Here is a 13176-nt window from a genome sequence, read left to right on the forward strand (position 1 = left end):
CCGGTTCATTACCCTGTACCGGCCCGCATCAGAAGTGGGGAGACTGAGGCACCAACAGGTTTGCTCCTAAATCCGAATTCAGAAACTAGTAAGAGCAGGTAAACTGGTGGACTATGATCCCCCAGCGTATTCATCAGATCTCTGATGCACTGATTATGGGCACCAGTTAACAGCAGCAGTAGCGGTCGGCAGCTCCCAGATGACACCTGTATTCACCTTACCTGTGGGCCAGGTGAGCGGTGGGAGCTCCGGATGTCGGGGAGTGGACTGGTGGTAGAAAGGGCTCACATCTAGTGGCTCACCTGCCAGAACAGACACCCCACTTACCCAGAAGGGGGCTCCTCTTTTCCTTGAGACAGCAGACGTGGTTCAAAAGCCCCAAACAACCAGCCCACTACGTTTCTGTTTGTTGTGTGTTTGTTTTGTGCAAGCGTGAGATCATTAGTCACCTTCTCTTTCTAAGTGATGTTGACAGTTACCTGAGTCCCCAGCAGCCCAACCAGGGTTCCGGGGATGTTGAACCCCTTGAGTTCTTCTCTTTAATGAAATTGTTGCCCAAACCCCTCTCCTCCCTATGAAATATGTCAAGCCATGATGACTTTCAGAGTGACAAGGAAGTGCATACATACACTTGCAATGAGAAATGACTTGGGGGCACTTCATTAGACTGGAGATGGAGAAGAATGTGGAATTGTCTACAAAACTCTAACTCTGGTACTTTATCACTTAAAAATTTTAAAACTAAGTAGCATGTATACACAGTTGGCTTTTTCTAAGTCCTTTGTTTTTATTGCTGAATGTTTTATTTAGAAATATCCTTAAATCCCTTAGAGAAGGAAATGGGGCTGCTGGAAGGGGAAGGGTGAGAGAGGCAGCCAGCACCGGCCCTGGCTGCGGTGGACCTGAACACGTGGGAACTGCATGGCTGAGTGGAGACACGTGGATGAATGAAATGATCAAGTGGTAGATCCAAGTGATCTGTGCTTCCCTCCGCTCCTCATCACCCAGAAGTTTTGTATACTTCACCCAAATGCCCCTCTGCTCAGGCCTCAGACCTATCTGGAGGAATCAGGGACAAGGTGAGGCCCAGGCCAGAGCAGGGGCTGATGGGGGCCAGATGCCTCAAGGCAGCCCCCAGCCCTTCCCCTCCCAGGGCACCTGCTGGTTTCTCAAGCGTCTCCAGGTGGTTTCCTGCCGGGCTCCCCAGAGCACCCCACCAAGGGTCAGAGGGGCGATCATTCTGTTGTACACACGGGAGGACCTGAACCTGGGACGGGAAGGGCCACGGCCACCAGTGGGAGGACGGCGGTCAGGGTGGGCCTATCACACTGGACATGGATGTGGTGAGTCGGCCCCAAGCTGGCAGACAGCTAACAAGTGGGGGCAGAGTCCCAGCCAGCTTCCTGATGACACCTGCGCACCTCGCTTTGTCTGCCCACCAGGTAAGAAGCCTGTGTTGAACTTTGACTTGTCAATTAAATTATGAGAATAGTAAGAAAATTGTATGTCCATTTTCAAAGGCTATAGCTATCCACCTGAGACTGTGGCAGCATTCCCTAGGGGCCTGAGCCCCTCAATTCCCCATCCCTCCCCCCATGAGCACTGCCCTTGAAGGACCGAGGGCTGCTTCCCCTTCTCCTCTGGTGGGTAGGACCACCCAGTCTACACTGCCTTCAGTGCCCTACCCTTCACCCTGGTCCTAGGGGTCATGGGATGACAAACTCAGTAGAGCCATTTGCCACCCCCAAATCCAAGGGCCCCTACTTTTGGCTGCTGTTCGCTGACAAATTTGGGCAAAGAAGCAGAATGAGGACTGGTTAAAAGCATGAAGGCTCAGTTAAACCCACTCCCTGTTTTTCTACCTAAAAACTTGGAGCATTAAGACGTGATCTAAATGTTTGTTGGGGGAGGAAAGCCTCAAAATCTGCAAACTGCCAAGTTAACCTAACTTACTGAGGGATAGTAGACTGCTAGAGCCTATCAGAGGAGGCTGACGTGTGAGGGACAGCCAAAGGAAATGGTAACATTCACCTCAGAAAGCAGGTGGGTGGCCACTATTTTCAAACCTCTAGATAGTTCCAACGGGGGAGAGGAGTGGGCTCATCTAGAGGAGCCCTACAAGTGAGGACAGTGACGGAAGGCCACATGGAGGTAGACGGCAGCAAGCTGAGGAAGAGCCAACAGTCAAGTAAGGTAGTGAGTTCCCCACCCTTAGAAGTATCTAAGTATCCATTCGCTCATTTACTCCGTCAACACACAGGTATTAAAGCCCAGCAATAATTGGACTGTCAGACAGACAAAGTTCCTGCTGTCAGGGAGCTTATGTTTTAGTGGGGAAAACAAATCTTAAAAAAACTAAAAAAGTAAAAAGCCTAAAATATATATTCAGTAGAGATAGGATTATGCAAAAAAAAAAAAAAAAAAGGTTATGGAAGAGTGTGTGCCAGGTATCTCCTTTGGACTGGGTGGTGGAGGTGAGTATTAAGCCAAAGCAGAATGGCCTCTTGGCAGGGAAAGGGTTAAAGGAGCACCAGGGAAGGGAGGCGCCACTCTCAGCCCCTGACCTCACACATACTACATGCCTGTTTGGTCCCTAATAACTATGTGTGACTCCTCCCCAGAAGGCAGATCTGCCTGAAGGAATCTGAACCAACCCCCCCTCCATGGACCCGGTGCGTGGCTGGAGCCAGGGGTCCCAGGCACAGTGGGGTGACAGCTTCCCCTCCCCCTACCTGCCACCTCCTCACATTCTGCAGGCTTGATTGCATAATTGTGGGCGGGATTTAGAGCCAGCACAGCATGGAGCTTGTAAATCTTCTCTCACATCATGAAATGCCAGCAATTTCACAGCCAGGGAGTCCTGTTCTCATCGTGTCCCCACACCAGCAGACTCGCATCTAGAAGCGTCCTCTGGGCTGATGGATTGATGCTGGAGCTGCCCCAGAGCCAAAGGCAGGGGCCGGCAGCCTCTGCCACCTGCTTGGCTCTTCCGAAGCCCCCAGGAGTGAAGGTCATGACTACCAGGTCAGGTTGCTGGGGCCCTGCCTACAGAGTTACCCTCAACCCCCCCTCCCTGGGGAGGAGAGGAACGGAGGCGGTGGGCCCACACTGGGAACTGAGGCTACATTTGTATTCCAGACCCTTCGAGGAGAAAAGCGTAGCTCTAAGCAACATGCACAGTTGTAATCCATATGGGGACACATCCACTTACGTTTAAATTTGTCAGTGATCTTCCAACCTGGCTCCCATTTGGATGACCTGTGGAGTTTTTAAAAGATAGCCTTATGGAGAAAGAGAGCGGCAGTTCCCACCCACGGAGGTTCCAACCCAAGAGAGTCTAGAATCTAGAAAGGAGCTCCTCCGTCCGCATGTTCCAGAGGTAAAGATTCACTAACTACTTCGTTAGGGAAACAAAACGAGGGACGCCTGGGTGGCTCAGCGGTTTGGCGCCTGCCTTTGGCCCAAGGCCTGATCCCGGAGTCCCAGGAGAGTCCCACATCGGGCTCCCTGCATGGAGCCTGCTTCTCCCTCTGCCTGTGTCTCCGTGTGTCTCTCATGAATAAATAAAATGAAAGATAAATTAATTAATTAATTAATTAATTAATTAATAGAAAATGAAAGAAAAGACAGATAAAACGAACAAGGGCATGTGGCAACCTTCCAAGACATCCTCACCTCCTGATACTTATGCTTTTGTGCAATCCCCTCTCTTCTAAAGGGAGCTGGACCTAGTGATTCGTCTCTATGAAAAGAACATGGTGCAAAATAATGGAATGTCACTTCTGGGTTACATAAAGACTGTGACTTCCATTTGAGCACCTGCTGTCTTTCTCTTGCCCTTTGGGGAGCCGGCTGCCAGTCACCCTTAGGAGAAAACCAGAGGGTAAGGAATTGATGTCCTCAACCAGGAGCCAGTGAGGACTTGAGGCCTGACAACAGTCACATGGGTGAGCTTGAAAATGCATTCTCTCCCAGCTGGGCCTTGACATGACTACTGCCCACTGACAGCTTGACCACAGTCTCGTCAGTGATTTTTTTTTAAGATTTTATTTATTTATTCATGAGAGAGAGAGAGAGAGAGAAGCAGAGACACAGGCAGAGGCAGAAGCAGGCTCCACGCAGGGAGCCTGACATGGGACTCGATCCACGTCTCCAGGATCAGGCCCTGGGCTGAAGATTGTGCTAAACTGCTGAGCCACCTTGGGCTGCCCAGTCTCATCAGTAATCCTGAGACAAAGGCACCCAGAAAAATACTCCCAGATTCCTGATCCACAGAAACTTCGAGATAATAAATGTGGGCTAGTTTTAAGCTATTATGTTTTGGGGATAACTTGTTATGCAGCAATAGATAACCAATACACACTTATGTAACAAAACATTAATAGTGCTTTATCTCTGAGCAGTGGAATTATGAGTGATATTTTTTCCATTTGCTTATCTATATTTTCTGATTTTTTATATTACCACAGGCTATATTCAAAATGAAAAAAACATGAATGGATAAAGAAGCTGTGGTCTATGTATACAATGGAATATTACTCAGCCATTAGAAACGACAAATACCCACCATTTGCTTCGAAATGGAGGGACCTGGAGGGTATTATGCTGAGTGAAGTAAGTCAATCTGAAAAGGACAAACATTATATGGTCTCATTCATTTGGGGAATATAAAAATTAGTGAAAGGGAATAAAGGAAAAGGAGAGAAAATGAGTGAAAATATCAGTGAAGGTGACAAAACATGAGAGACACCTAACTCTGGAAAATGAACTAGGGGTAGTGGAAGGGGAAGTGGGCAGGGGGTTGGGGTGACTGGGTGATGGGCAATGAGGGGGACACTTGGCGGGATGAGCACTGGGTGTTATGCTATATGTTGGCAAATTGAACTCCAACAAAAAAAAAATTTTTTTAAATGAAAAAACAAAACTAACTTTCCAATTATATTCAAAAAATCTTCTAGAGGAAAACATAGGAGAAAATCTTTGTGACCTTATGTTAGGCAAAGCTTTCTGAGTTACCAAAATGGATAACCACCATCACCACCCCAAAATAAATTGGACTTTATCAGAATTAGAAACTCCTGTTCTTCAACAAGCATCATTAAAGAAACAGGAAAGACAAGTCCCAGACCGGGAGAAAAGATTTGCAAATCATGTATTAGATAAAAGACACGTTACTAGAATATATAAAGAATAAGAGGACACATAACCCAATTTAGAAACGAGCAGCAGATTTGACTAGACATTTCTCCAAAGAAGAGACACACAAATGACTGATAGGCACCTGAAAAGATGCCCAACATCATTAGTCATTAGGAAAATGTGAATTCAAACCACAGAGAGATAGATACCAATACACACCTATTAGAAGGGCTATATAATTGGAATGTCAAGTGTTGACAAGGATGTGAGAAAAGTGTAACCTTCAAACATTACTGATGGGAATGTAACATGTGGCAGCTGCTTTAGAAACAGTATGGCAACTTTCTTTTTTGTTTTTTTGTAAGATTTTATTTATTTATTCATGAGAGACACAGAAAGAGGCAGAGACACAGGCAGAGGGAGAAGCAGGTTCCATGCAGGCAGCCCGATATGGGACTCGATCCCCAGATCTGGGATCCTGCCATGAGCCAAAGACAGATGCTCAACTGCTGATCCACCCAGGCATCCCAGTATGGCAGTTTCTTAAAAAATTAAATATAAACTTGCCATATGACCCACTTCTAGGTATCTACCCAAAAGAAATGAAAACATGTCCATACAGAGACTTGTAGGCAAATATTCATAGCAAGAACTGCAAACAGTCCGAATTTCCATGGATAGGTGAATGGGTAAACACAACACGGTACATCCATACCTGACTCTTCAGCAACAAAAAAGAACTAAGTCCCGATTCATGCTACATCCATGGACTACAAAAACAGTATGCTAAGTGAAAGAAACCACACAAAACAGAATATATATTGTGTGATTCTGTTTATATGAAATGTCAGGAAAAGGCAAATTTATAGAGATAAATCAGTCTTATCTGGGGCTGGAATGGGAGTTTGACAGCAAAGAAATGGGAGGAAATGTCCTGGGGTGATAAATATGTTCTAAAACTGAACCATAGGAATGGTTGCATGATCATATACATTTGCTAAAAATTACTGAATTATACACTTACAGTGGGTGGGTTTCATGTGGTGTAAATCATAGCTCAACAAAGCTATAAAATAGTTACGTCCATAACCTTGGGCCCAGTAAGTTCATGTCAAGGGAATAACCAGAAAGGTACACAAAGACATATCAAGTATGCTCATAACTGTTTTTTCTTAAGTTAATGAAAAGCTAGAAGCAACCTGAATGCTTAGTAACAGATAATAAATGATTAATAAGGGTGATCCACCTGACAGACTAGCCTGCAGCCATTGAGAATGGTTTTGACAAAGAATTTTTGACAACCTGTGGAGATGCTTAGGATCAAGTACAAAAGTTGTCCTGTACTCGATGGAAATAGATGGCTCGATTTCTCCATGAGCAAAGAGTCTGTGTATGTTATTTTTTATTTTTTTTAAAGATTTCATTTATTTGAGAGAGAGATAGAGCAAGACAGAGAGAGAGCGCATGCATGAGCAGGGGAGGAGAAGAGGGAGAAGCAGAGTCACCACTGAGCAAGGAGCCAGGTACCAGACTCGATCAGAGGGCTCCAGGATCATGAGCTGAGCTGACGGCAGATGTTTGACGGGGTAAGCCACCCAGGTGCCCCCATATATGTTATTTTTAAACACAGTTGAATTTGTTCTGTGAATGTATCTATACCTGCAACATAACCAGATGTATATAGTTTTTTTTTTCCTTTTGCACATTTACAAAGAGTAAACAGTTGGTGATATATAAGTAAATTTTGTTTTCTTTGTCCTTTATCTTCCCTGACTTTTTTTTTTTTTTCAAAAAGAGTGTATCCATCTTAAAATCAGGGGAAAAAATCATTTAAAGAAAGGAAAGAAAGCAATGGCAGGCATCTCTCCTTATCAGAGGAGAGGCTGTGGTTTCTTGAGCGAGGGGTACACCCTGACTTCGGTACAATGATACAGAGGGCCTATCAGCTGCTGCAGACAGAAATGGCGGTGAGCACACCTGGAAACAGCTGCCCAAGTCCATTCAGCCAGATGGGACTCATTGGTCTTACAACAGGGCCAGGCCTAATGCAAGGACACTTTTCTCCTTGTTAGCCATGGAAAGGGGCTCCTGCCAAGGAGACAGCCCCTGGGGTGGCTTTGTCACTGCAGGGTGACAGGCAGGGAAGATAGCAATGACCTTAGAAACAGATGCATGAGATTTAATAGAAACTTCTGGACAGGGCAGCCCGGGTGGCTCGGCAGTTTGATGCTGCCTTCAGCCCAGGGCCTGATCCTGGAGACCCAGGATCGAGTCCCACATTGGGCTCCCAGCATGGAGCCTGCTTCTCCCTCTGCCTGCGTCTCTCTCTGTGTGTCTCTCATGAATAAATAAATAAAATCTTTAAAAAAATTTTTTTAAAATAAAAAATAAAAAGAAAGAAACTTCTGGACAAATACTGTATGATTTTACTCATGTAGAATTTAAGAAACAAAACAAACATAAGGGAAAAAATAAGAGAGGCAAACCAAGTAACAGACTCTTAACTGCAGAGAACAAACTGATAGTTATTAGTGGGGAGGTGAGATGTTACTAGTGGGGAGATTGGGGGGGCAGAGATGGATTACATAGGTGATGGGGATTGAGGAGGTCACTTCTTGTGACAAGCACTAGGTGTATGAATCACTATATTGTACACCTGAAACTACACTGTGTGTTAACTGGAATTTAAATAAAAACTTTTTTAAAAAAGAAGCTGATAGAAACCCAGGTTTCTAAACTGGTTACAATGGGGAGAGCCTAAATATGGGGGGAGAGAGACCAGGGTTTGAGTCCTGGCTCTGCTACAGAAGCCATGTTCTGTGGAGTCTGGGATAAGCTACAGATCTTCACAGAATCTGCTTCCCCACCTGCAAACTGGGAGACAATTAGCCTGCCTATTTCTAAAATGGAAATCGACATCATTGGTTAATAAGATTCAAAGAATAAAGGGGTTATATTCGTGCCCCAGAATTATTATAACAAATTATCACAATCTGGGTGACTTAAAACGACAAAAATTTATTCTCTGAGAGTTCTGGAGGCTAGAAGTCCAAAATCAAGATGTTGGCAGGACCATACCCTCTCCAAAGCCTCCAGGGAAGACCTCGTCCGGCTTGTTCATGGCAGTCCCCAAAGACTAGAACAGTAACAGGTACATGCTCAACAAAATTTACACAAATAACAGAGAGGTTAATAATTCAGAGGACAGCAGATTATGTTCTATGATAGCCTTTGTATTCCTAAAATAAAAGTGACATATATTCATTCTATAAAATACCAAAACCGCAGATAAACAGAAAGCTTAAATTGTGCCAGAATCACACACCTTTTACAGATATACCACTGACTGCTAATATCATTGCATATAGCTATCCAATATTTATATAGTAACTTTTAAAAAAAAAAAAAAAACATCATACTGTAGGGGCACCTGGGTGGCTCAGTCAGTAAAGCATCCACCTTCGGCTCAGGTCATGGTCCCAGAGTCCTGGGATCAAGCCCTGCATTGGGCTCCCTGCTCTGTGGGGAGCCTGCTTCTCCCTTTCCCTCTGCCTGCTGCTCCCCCTTGCTTGTGCTTGCTCTCGCTCTGTCAAATGAATGAATAAAATCTTTTCTAAAAAGATCATCCTGTAAACATAGTGTCATAACTTGATTTTTACACTTAACATTTCCTGAATCATTACAGATATTCCTTGGCCCGCCATGGGTCATATCCCAATACACCCATCCAGAGTTGAAATATCGTAAGTCAAAAGGCAAGCATACATCAGAGATATTGCAGGTTCGGTTCCAGACCGTCACAATAAAGCAAATATTGCAATAAAGTGAGTTGAATCAATGTTTTGGTTGCCCTGTGTATACAAAGGTTATGTTTCCACTATACTGTAGTTTATTAAGTATACAATAGCACTATGTTAGAAAAAAAAAGCTCTGCAGATATCTTAATTTAAAAATACTTTCTTGCTAAAAATAAAAAAAATAAAAAAATGCTCAACTTTTGAGCTTCCTGTAAGTCATAATCTTTTTGCTGGTGGAGGGTCGTGTCTCAATGTTGATGGCTGCTGACTGACCAGATGGTGGCTGCTGAAGGCTGGGGTGGCACAACAATGACATTTGCTGCATCCATCAACTTCTTTCCACAAACGATTTCGGAATAGCATGCGATGCTGTGTGATAGCATTTGCCTCACGGTGAACTTTTCAAAATTGGAGTCAATCCTCTCAAACTCTGCTTCTGCTTTATCTCCTAGTTTTATGTGATATTCTAAATCTTCTTTTGTCACTTCAACCATCTTCACAGCCTCTGTACCAGCAGCAGATTCCATCTCAAGAAAATCTTTTTCTTTTCTTCTCAGGAAGCAACTCTTCAACAGTTAGTTTTTTTTTTTTAAGATTTTATTTATTTATTCATGAGAGACACACATAGAGAGAGAGAGAGGCAGAGAGAGAAGCAGGCTCCATGTAAGGAGCCCGATGCAGGACTGGATCCCGGGTCTCCAGGATCACGTCCTGGGCCAAAGGCAAGCGCTAAACCTCTGGGCCACCCAGGGATCCCCCCAACAGTTACAGTTTTATCATGAGATTGTAGCAAGTCAGTCCCATCTTCAGGCCCCACTTCTAATTCTTGTTCTCTTGCTTTCCTACCAATCTGCAGTTATCTCCACCACCGAAGTCTCTCCCCAAAAATCAACCATAAGGGTCAAAATCAGATTCTTCTAAACTCTTATTAATGTGGATATTTGACTTCTTTTCATGAATCACAAATATTACTAATGGCATCTAGAGTGGTGAACCCTATCTAGAGGTTTTCCGTTGACTTTGCCCAGATCCATCAGCGGAATCACTATCTATGGCAGCTGCAGCCTAACAAAATGGGTTTCTTTTTCTTTTTTTTTTTTTAAAGATTTTATTTATTTATTCATGAGAAAACACAGAGAGGAGAGAGAGAGGTAGAGACACAGGCAGAGGGAGAAGCAGGCTCCATACAGGGAGCCCGATATGGGACTCCATCCCCGGTCCCCAGGACCACGTCCCCAGCCATAGGCGGCGCTAAACCACTGAGCCACTGGGGCCTGCCCTCAGAATGCGTTTCTTAAATGAGACTTGAAGGTCAACATTACTCCTTGATCCACCGGCTGCAGAATGGCTGTTGTGTCAGCATTCTGATTGAAACAACATTCATCTTGTTGTACATCCCATCAGAGCTCTTGGGTGACCAGGTGCATTGTCAAGAGCAGTAAGATTTTGAAAGGAATCTTTTTTCTGAACAGTAGGTCTCAAATATCAAATATTCAGTGAGCTTAAAATACTCATAAATCATGTAAACGGATATGCTCTGTTGTTCCATGGTTTGACCACAGAGTAGGCTGGGCATAATTCCTAAGGGCCCAGGGATTTTCAGAATGTTCCATGAGCAATGGCTGTAACTCAAAGTCACCAGCTGCATTTGACACTAATAAGACAATCCGTCCTTTGAAGCTTTGACTCTGGCATTGACTTCTCCTCTCTAGCTATGAATATCCCAGACGGCAACAGCTTCCAATAGAAGACGGTTATGTCTTAATTGAAAAACTATTGTTTGGTTTAATGGTTTATCTGAGCTAGATCTGGATAAGTTGCTGCAGCTTCTACATCAGCACTTGCTGCTTCACCTTGCACTTTAATGTCCTGTCCTTAAACCTCATGCACCAACCTCTGCTAGCTTCCAACTTTCCTTCTGCAGCTTCCTCACCACACTCAGCCTTTGTAGAATCAAAGGGGATTAGGACCATGCTCTGGATTAGGCTTTGGCTTAAGGGAATGGCGTCATTCCTGGTTCGATCCTCCATCCGGACCATATCTGGATGGTCTTTCTCCATATCAGCAATGAGGCTGTTTCATTTTCTTATCATTTGTACATTCACTGGAGTGGCACTTTGAATTTCCTTCAAAAACTTTTCTTTTGTAGTCACAATTTAGCTGTTTGGTGCAAGAAGCCTAGCTTTTGGACTATCTCAACTTCTGACATCCTTTCCTCACTAAGCTTAATCATTTCTAGCTTCAGATTTAAAGTGAGAGATGTGCTACTCTTCCTTTTACTTGAACCCTTAGAGGCCACTGTAGGGTTGTTAATTGGCCTAGTTTCAATATTGTTGCATCTCAGGGAATAGGGAATCCCAGGGAGAGGGAGAGGGAGAGAGATGGGGAGATGGCCAGCCAGTGGAGCACTTAGAACATATACGACATTTAAGTTCACCTTATAGGAACGTAGTTCACAGCACCCCCAAAACAATTGCAATAGTAACATCAAAGATCACTGATCACAGATCACCACGATAAATAATGAAAAAGTGGGGCACCTGGGTGGCTCAGTTGGTTAAGCACCTGCTATCAGCTCAAGTCATGATCTCAGGGTCCTGGGACAGAGCCCTTAATTGGGTTCCCTGTTGGGCAGGGTGTCTGCTTCTCTCTCTCCCTCGCTCCGCTCCTTCCCCACTTGTGCTCTTCTCTCTCTCAAATAAATAAAATCTTTTTTAAAGAATTAAATAACAAAAAAGTTTGAAGTATTATGAGAATTACTAAAATGTGACACACAGACAAGAAGTAAGCAAATGCTGTTTGAAAAATTGTGTTGATACTTGTTTCTCTTCAGATCGCATAAATCTTTCGCTTTTTACTAAAGATTTCCGTGGAGAGGAACAGTTATGAGTTTTTATCCAATTTTTTGAGGCCTCAGCTAACGAGTTTCACCTTTCTCAGTTTGAAAAACAGAACTGGGGCAGCCCGGGTGGCTCAGTGGTTTAGCGCCGCCTTTAGCCCAGGGCCTGATCCTTGAGACCCGGGATCGAGCCCCACGTCGGGCTCCCTGCATGGAGCCTGCTTCTCCCTCTGCCTGTGTCTCTGCCTCGTTCTCTCTCTCTCTCTCTCTCTCTGTCTCTTGTGAATAAATAAAAAATAAAATCTTTAAAAAACAAAAATAAAATAAAAAACAAAAATAATTTTTAAAAAGTTTTTTATTATGTACAGTACTTGAAGATAAATTTTAAGTTTTTAACATTTAAAGATAAAAATATATACAGGTGAAACATTCATCATAGTTTATATGGCAACCTTAGACTAAAATAAAATGTGTATGTCTTATACCAATAATTTACGGGTACTTTGTCATTCCACAATAGACAATCAGAATAGTGAGAACAGAAAGGAATCTGCGATGGGTAAAGCACCAGATGTGGAGCTACACAGTTGTGAGACAGAGCTGTCTTTCTCAGCCTTGAAAACAAAACAAAGACAAAAACAAAAAACTTCTTTGATGGAAGAAAAAGAGAAATAGCAGGGCTAGGCCGGGAGCAGGTGCTACTGCGCTATTTTGTCTCCTCCCTTCCCCTCCCTCTTCCAGGCAGTCTCTTCATGTAGGGCTGGGTCAGGGAAAGGGCAGCATCACACAGAGACGTAGTGACTGTTCTCAGAAAGCAGAGGGAAATAGCCGTGGCTTTCAGTGTAGCCAAGGGCATTCAAGTGATGCCCTTGCCTCTGAGAGGGTATGGGATCACTGCCACAGAGCCAGTGGACTCGGAGGGACTCAGGATGGAGGAGTTGGTGTGGACAAGTGACCCGGTAGCAAATGCAAGGAGGCCCTCTTAGCTTAGACACCCTCCCACTGCCTCACTGCAACCCCTACCACCACCTCCCTTGAACCAACATCTGGCCCTATCCACCTTCCCAGGCCCTAGGAAAAGGGTCGAGGCAGCCCCCGTACCTATCAGGATTAATTTCCCCCACTCAGAGAGGTGTGTCTAAAATAAAATTTACTGGGACGCCTACGTGGCTCAGTGGTTGACTGTCTGCTTTCGGCTGAGGGCGTGATCCCAGGATTAAGTTCCCTGCATGGAGCCTGCTTCTCCCTCTGCCTGTGTCTCTGCCTCTCTCTCTCTCTCTCTCTCTCTGCATCTTTCATTAATAAATAAATAAAATCTTTAAAAATAAATTTAAAAAATTTACTTCAGGCAATGGAAATAATGAAATGTGTTTTTAGCCCACCTGAGTTAATAGATTAAAA

General features: G+C 44.2%; 1 long non-coding RNA gene and 1 other non-coding gene across 2 annotated transcripts; both read left to right on the forward strand.

Moving 5' to 3' along the window:
* The first annotated feature begins 2851 nt into the window (after window positions 1-2851).
* On the forward strand, window positions 2852-7079 carry LOC129505012 (uncharacterized). The gene is made up of 3 exons (XR_008663464.1): window positions 2852-3024; window positions 4470-4614; window positions 6557-7079. It is a non-coding gene; the product is annotated as an uncharacterized LOC129505012 (long non-coding RNA).
* Window positions 7080-11751: 4672 nt separating this feature from the next.
* Window positions 11752-11864, forward strand: LOC129505160 (U5 spliceosomal RNA). Its single transcript, XR_008663470.1, has one exon. It is a non-coding gene; the product is annotated as a U5 spliceosomal RNA (small nuclear RNA).
* Window positions 11865-13176: the final 1312 nt, after the last annotated feature.

Source organism: Nyctereutes procyonoides, unplaced genomic scaffold (genome assembly GCF_905146905.1).
Source record: "Nyctereutes procyonoides isolate TBG_1078 unplaced genomic scaffold, NYPRO_anot_genome, whole genome shotgun sequence".
Lineage (NCBI taxonomy): Eukaryota > Metazoa > Chordata > Mammalia > Carnivora > Canidae > Nyctereutes > Nyctereutes procyonoides.